Genomic DNA, 7,095 nt, shown 5'->3' with positions numbered 1-7,095 from the left:
TAACCTGTGACTTACATCGTGAGTCAATCTACAGAACCTAAAACTTAGGCTCTGATACCAATTGTAATGACCCGACCTTTCAAGACTACTAATAAGAGTCATTACTCATAAATGCACATTTAAAACCCAAACATTTTAACCACTAAAGAATAATTACTAAAACGGTAAGACAATTTCCAAAACAATCCATAAATTTAACAAATAAATAATTAATTAAAAACTGTATCTGAGGCCCTAAAAAAGCTAAGAAAAATAATAATCGAACAGTAAAAAAAAATTGACCAACATTGAGTTCTGAAATTTTTTTAAATAATTTGAAAACATAAACTGAGCGGAAGCAATTTCCTTTCCCCATATAGACCGATCACAGGTCCTGCTTGTCACTCGCTGGTATGTTCCTGTCCTTACTTGAAAAACATAACAAAGAAGAATGAGAATGAAATACTCAGTAAATGACTTACTACTGGACCCTCTAGGTAATCATGTTAACATTTCTATCTAGGCAACGGTGTACATCCTATAACATATCAATCGTACACGTAATCTCGAAGAAGCACATATCAGTCATAGGTGTGTATCCCGAAGGAACACATATCAGTCATAGGTGCGATCCCAAGTGAGCACATGTTAGTCATAGGTGTGAACCCAAAAGTGCATAAAATAGTCAAAGATGTGAACCTGAAGGAACACGAAATAGTCAAAGAGAGTACACCGCCCGATTAGAAGGCTAACAATTACCGTCTATTTAAGCATGCATCGATCAACCGATAAATTTTTATCATAATCATAGTCATATAAACACATTCGTAACATTCAAATGGCAGATTACAGATATAATATCATGTTTCAGATTCACAACAACATAATCATGAAAATACCAGAACACCCACAGTCAACGTCATAGAATTGTAATCGAATCAATCCATATCATTCTATAATAACATACGGTTTTATCGTTAACATTCTGTTGGGACGACTGAGTCAAAAGCAAACCGATAGTTACTTTGAATTTGATCCAAGCAAAAGAATTTTTGTGAAAAACTTGAGTCAACCCCTACAAAATAAACCAAAATTACATTCCACTTTCAGGGCATTGAATGAACTCTTATACAAGAGTACCTATGAGTGGAAGTGGATCTTTCCAATTCATTGTGATAGAATTTCCACATATACATTCAGACATACAGATATGCATTAACAACACTAAATTACTGGCATGCTTAAAGGATGAATAAACAAGAAACCAAGAGAACATACCAGTTGAAGGCTTTCTTCACTTGAAATCTCACTCTGTCCGCAAACAAATTCCTATCGCTAGAACATCAGGCAATCGTTTAGAAACTCTCTCGTCATCTACCACGAACAGCTTAGCACAAACGCCAGGAAACAACGACGATACCACCACTCAGAGCCTTTAGTATTCTCAGAGTAAGAATCCAAAGTGTGGGCTTTGTTCGGATTTGGTAGAGGTGAGGAGGAAAGACTATCATGTACAAAAGATCAAGCAAGTGGGAGAAGTGAAAGACTATCGTATAGTCGGGGTGCTTGATCGTTTAGTCGAGTTACACGATCGCGTAGAAAAAGCAAAGCGATCGTCTATACGATCGTTTAGTTAGGCTTGGGCACTAAGCGATCGTCTAGAAAATGGTAAGCGATCGTTTAGAGAAAGTGCACGCAGGTGTGTGATCGTGTAGTAAACAGAATGCGCTATCGTATAGGCTCTCAAATATTATGCGATCGATTGCAAACACACCATGAGTAATTATGAGTATCTATTGCAAAATGAAAACCATTTTCATTTTATTCTTCAATTACGAAAACCGAATTGAACTTCCCACTAACGCATGATTTCGGAGAAAACGAGGGGCAATTATCTCATAACCATCTAATTATGAAATTAATAAATATAATCATATTATATTCATAACCTATAGTTTGATATCATATATCAACCATAGTATTTTCTCCTCTACTTGATATAAATCATATTTATATCCAACTTTCTCCAAATTAATGTATCTCATACATTTAGTCAATCATATCATATACAATTAACCAGTCCAATTATATCATATATAATCGAACTCCCTCTTGTCAATTTGAACATTTCAAACTGACCCAAAAAATGATTCCCAACTTATATCCAAGCTACCAAGGGAACCTTATGGACCTATGGCTTGAAGCTCCAACAGTACGTGAATAGCTGACTGAACTCTTTAGCCACGAGATCCACCATCCGTTAACTGTCAGGCATTCCACTAAAGACCGATAGCTGAACTCTTCTTACTACAGATATATTTCTGTGTCCACCGGATATAACCAATCATGAGTACGATAACCCTTCACATATGCTCGTAAGTACAGCTGGGCCAATTTACCGTTTTGCCCCGGTAGTTACATCTCACTCCTTAAGTACCACCCATCCCTCTAACGAGCAATACAACATAGTCCAACTATGTGTGAACACCTCTTGGGCCATGAAAAGGTGTGTGGCGCCATATCGTTCAAGTCATGGGATCAACCCTTAAGGGAGCTATCTATCTACTTACCCATGCTTCGGGGAGGAGTGAATTCCATCTTATGTAGCTAAGTTCCCAGCTCCTAAATCAAATGAATCCCCAAAGTGGTAGGTTTGAGTCGGCGGCCTGGCCACTCGCACCCATGCAAATCAAAGGACCGCCCTCAATGGCAGAAGTTTCCAACTCACTCAGGATTGAGGTCATGTTATCTATGGTTATCCTAGTGAAGTGAAGTCTCTATCATGAACGACATTATATAACGAGACGTTAACACTTCGTGGTCAGGTCTTATACAAACTCTTTGTATAGGACGCCCCCGCTCGCATGTCCACTACATAAATGATCAGGATTAGACCATATGTGACAAGTCATAACACTTGTAACTATTCCACAAAGCGGGCCACATTCGTAGTGTTACCAGGATAAGGTTTCCCTCCTATATCCATATATTACAGACCATTTTGGTTATCACTTAAGACATGATCCACTTGTATGTCACCACATACATGCTTAAGTTACATAAAGAAAACTAGGGATTTTAAGTTTATTGGTTTTATGGTAAAGCAAATAAAACATCCAAATGAGCAAAATCAAGGAGTAAAGTAAATATCATATATTATACATCAGAAGCGTTCGTTCAAACTACATGACACGAGACTTTAGGGCATCATCCCCAACAGGCATAATTCCAACCACAATTTTAACTCAACGTCATCAAACAACTTACCTAAAGTGCGGTTAGATTTGAAACGACAATAACTTTCCAAATCAACACGAACCAAAAGTCATCCCTACAGCCTCTACACTTGCTGGACAACGAAAATTGACACTCCAACATCACATTCTAATTTCTAAAACATAGTGGTGAACCAAAGTTTAGGCCAAAGCTTGATGAATAACCAAGATCCTTAAGAAAATGATGAAAAACTCACCAAAACACTCACCGGAAGACCTCACTAACCAAAACCCATGGCTAAAGTCGGTGACGGTCAATGGTGGTGAAACAAAAGACTATGTCGGCCATATTTGAGAGAGGACGATCGACAGTCAATTCCGATTGACTAGATCTACATGACAGATGACGACAGTGACCAGATCCATGCATACCTCACCGCTGGCTGGGAACGACTGGTTGGAACATACATCTAAAGGCAGATGATCGTCTGTCGACACTAGCGCGACGATGGTCGTATGGTAGCAAACCGCCGGAGAGAGGGAGATGGATGATGTGAGATTGGTCTACTAGCTGACGAGCAATAGCATTTGACTGAACTAGTGAGAGGTTGAAACCAAGAGGAGAAGTAACGATTGAGGGTTTCTTCCTATGAAGCACAGATACTTCAAAAGGTGCAGAGAATCAGTATCAGATACGTATCTGATACTGATACGTCTAGATACGTGGCAGATATATGTATGATACGTGAAATGAAGTATCTGATTTTTTTTAATTAATTTCGGATACGTGTATTCCCTTCAAGATACGTAAAGGGGATACGCCAAGCTAAAATTTCTTTATTTTGGGCTAAATTTTAAGCCCAATAGCCCATTAACTTAAAATAACCCACTTAGTTTCATATTTATTAATATAATTATTGAATTATAATTTATAATATTATAATAAATCAAAAACTAAAAGAGAAAAGTAGAAAACCCTAAAACTAAAATTATAATTATTCAATTCTTCTTCTTCAGCCCAGCCGTATTCTTCGTCTTCACTTCTTCTTCTTCACTTCTTCAGTTATTCTTCTTCTTCACTTCTTCAGTCATTCTTCTTCAGCCCAACCGATGACGACGACACAACACAACTCTTCCTCATTCTTCGTTCATTCTTCAATCTTTAGTTCGACAGTACACCAGACTTCCGTCGGTGACCTTAAAGGATTGTTCATTCAGCATCTGCTCCCTATCGTTCTTCAGTTCATTCTTCAAGGCTCGTTTGTTCTTTAAGGTTTCTACATTCTTCAGTTCGTTCTTCAAGGCTCGTTCGTTCGGCATCAGCTCACCGTCGACACCTAAAACGGAAAGTAAACGTTTGTTCTTCTGTTCAAATTTTGATTTCCATTTCTTTGTTATCTTAAGTTTTCAACTTTTCATTTTCAATCTTTGAAATTTCCATTTTCTTTGAATCTTTGATTTTAGGTTTTTAATTTTAATTTTTAATAGTAGTAAGTTAAAATTTTAATTTCCATTTCCATTTCTTCTCAGTTCTTGTTTATCGTTCAGCTTCTGGCTCTGTTTTTGTTTACATGTTCTAACTTCTTAGGGAATTACTTGCCCCTGTATTTCTGATTCTTAGAATAGCTCTCTATCATGAAATCCATATTTTTTATTCTTAGAATGACTGCAGATTTATGTTGATTTGGAGTGAACAGACTAGTAAAATAACATGACAAACCATCAAATATGGCATCTTCATCAAGCCAAAGTCAATCATCAAATCCTTCCATAAACTCATCCTCATCCATTGTTGAAGATGATACAAAACCTCTTTAGAAATATGTGATCAAAATTCAAAAATTAGGCGATGGGTGTGGAAATTTCTATTGGCAATGTAACCTTTGTAATATTTCAAAGAGAAGCTCTTATACATGGGTTAAAGCTCATTTATTGAAGATAAGTGGTCAAGGAATTGAACCTTGTTTAAAAGTCACTTCTTTCATTTTGAGTGAAATGTAAAAATTGGAAGAAGAAGTAAAGGCTCGGCTAGAAAGAAAAGGTCCAAAGAATGTTCCCTTATCGCCTCCGATCATAACAATTGCTAGTGTTAATGTCAGTAGTTCTCCTATTACAAGCAAATTGGACTTTGAGAAGAAAAGAAAGTATAATAGTAGTGATACAAATGCAATTGAAAAATCATTCAACAATGCATCACGAGACCAATTACATTCACTAATTGCCAGAATGTTTTATTCGGCTGGTTTGCCATTTCATTTAGCGAGAAATCCACACTTTAGAGGAGCATTTGCTTATGCTACAAATCATTTGTTGTTAGAATATTTGCCTCCTGGATATAATATGTTGAGGACGACTCTTCTTCAGAAAGGAAAGACAAATATTGAGCGGGTTATTGATTCCAATTAGAGATAGATGGCGTACTAAAGAAGTGAGTATTGTGAGTGATGGAGAGTATTGTGAGTGATGGATGAAGTGACTCACAAAGGATGCCTTTGATTAATTTTATGGAAATTTTAGAAGGACAACCTATGTGTTCTAAAGTCAGTGGATTTTTCTAGCGAGACTAAAGACAAGTATTTCATTGCAAATTTGATTAAAGAAGTTATTAATGAAGTTGGGCATGAGAAAGTGATTCAAGTGATAACTGACAATGCTTCTAATTACAAAGTCACAGGAAAAATTATCGAATCAAAATTTCCCACAATTGTATGGACACCATGTGTAGTGCATACCTTGAACCTATTAGGGATGATGTCTTAAACTCTCATTGGGTCCTGTAGTTTGTAAACACGGTTTTGTACAAACGCTTGTGATGTTTAATATATGATATTTTCTTCACTTTTGTCTATGAACATTGGATGTTTTATTTGATTTACCACAAACGAATAAACTAAGATCTCTGGTTGTCGTTTGTAACTTAAGCATGTATGTGGAGACATACAGGTGGATCATGCCTTAAGTGATAACCAAAATGGTCTATAGTATATGGATATAGGAGGGAAGCCTTATCTTGGTAACGCTACGGATGCGGCCCACTTTGTAGAATAGTTACATGTGTTGTGACTTCCTACAGATGGTCTAATCCTTATCATTCACGTGGAGATATGTGAGCGGTGGCGTTCTATACAAAGAGTTTGTATAAGACCAACCACGAAGTGTTATAGTCTCGTTATATAACATCGTTCATGACAGAGACTTCACTTCACTAGGATGACCATAGGTAGCATGACCTCAATTCTGATTGAGTTGGAAACTCCTGCCTTTAAGGGCGGTTCTTTGATTTTGCATGGGTACGAGTGGCTAGATCGCCAACTCAAACCTACCACTTAGGGATTCATCTGATTTGGGAGCTGGGAACTCAACTACACAAGATGGAATTCACTCCTTCCCCGAAGCAGGGGTAAGTAGATAGATTTCTCCCTTAAGGGCTGATCTCGAGGCTTGAACGATGTGGCGCCACACACCTTCTCATGGCTCGAAAGGTGTCCACACATAATAGGACTATGTTGTATTGTTCAATAGAGGGGTCAATGGTACTTAAGGAGTTAGATGTAACTATAGGAGTAAAATGGTAAATTGGACCAACTGTACTTACGAACATCTGTGAAGGGTTATCATATTGTTGATTGGTTATATCCGATGGACACAGAAATATATCTGTGGTAAGAAGAGTGCAATTTTCGGTCTTTAGTGGAATGCCTAGCAATTAATGGATGGTGGATCTCGTGGCTAAAGAGTTTAGTCAGCTATTCACGTACTGTTGGAGCTTCGAGCCATAGGTTCATAAGGTCCCCTTGGTTGCTCAATGAATTCAAGTTGAGAATCAGTTTTTGGGTTAGTTTGAAATGTTCAAATTGACAAGAGGGAGTTCGATTATATATGATATGATTGAACTGGTTAA

This window comes from Benincasa hispida, chromosome 1 (assembly GCF_009727055.1).
Source record: "Benincasa hispida cultivar B227 chromosome 1, ASM972705v1, whole genome shotgun sequence".
In the NCBI taxonomy this organism is placed as follows: Eukaryota; Viridiplantae; Streptophyta; class Magnoliopsida; order Cucurbitales; family Cucurbitaceae; genus Benincasa; species Benincasa hispida.
The sequence above is the reverse complement of the archived record's forward strand: the minus strand, read 5'-3'. Positions refer to the sequence as shown.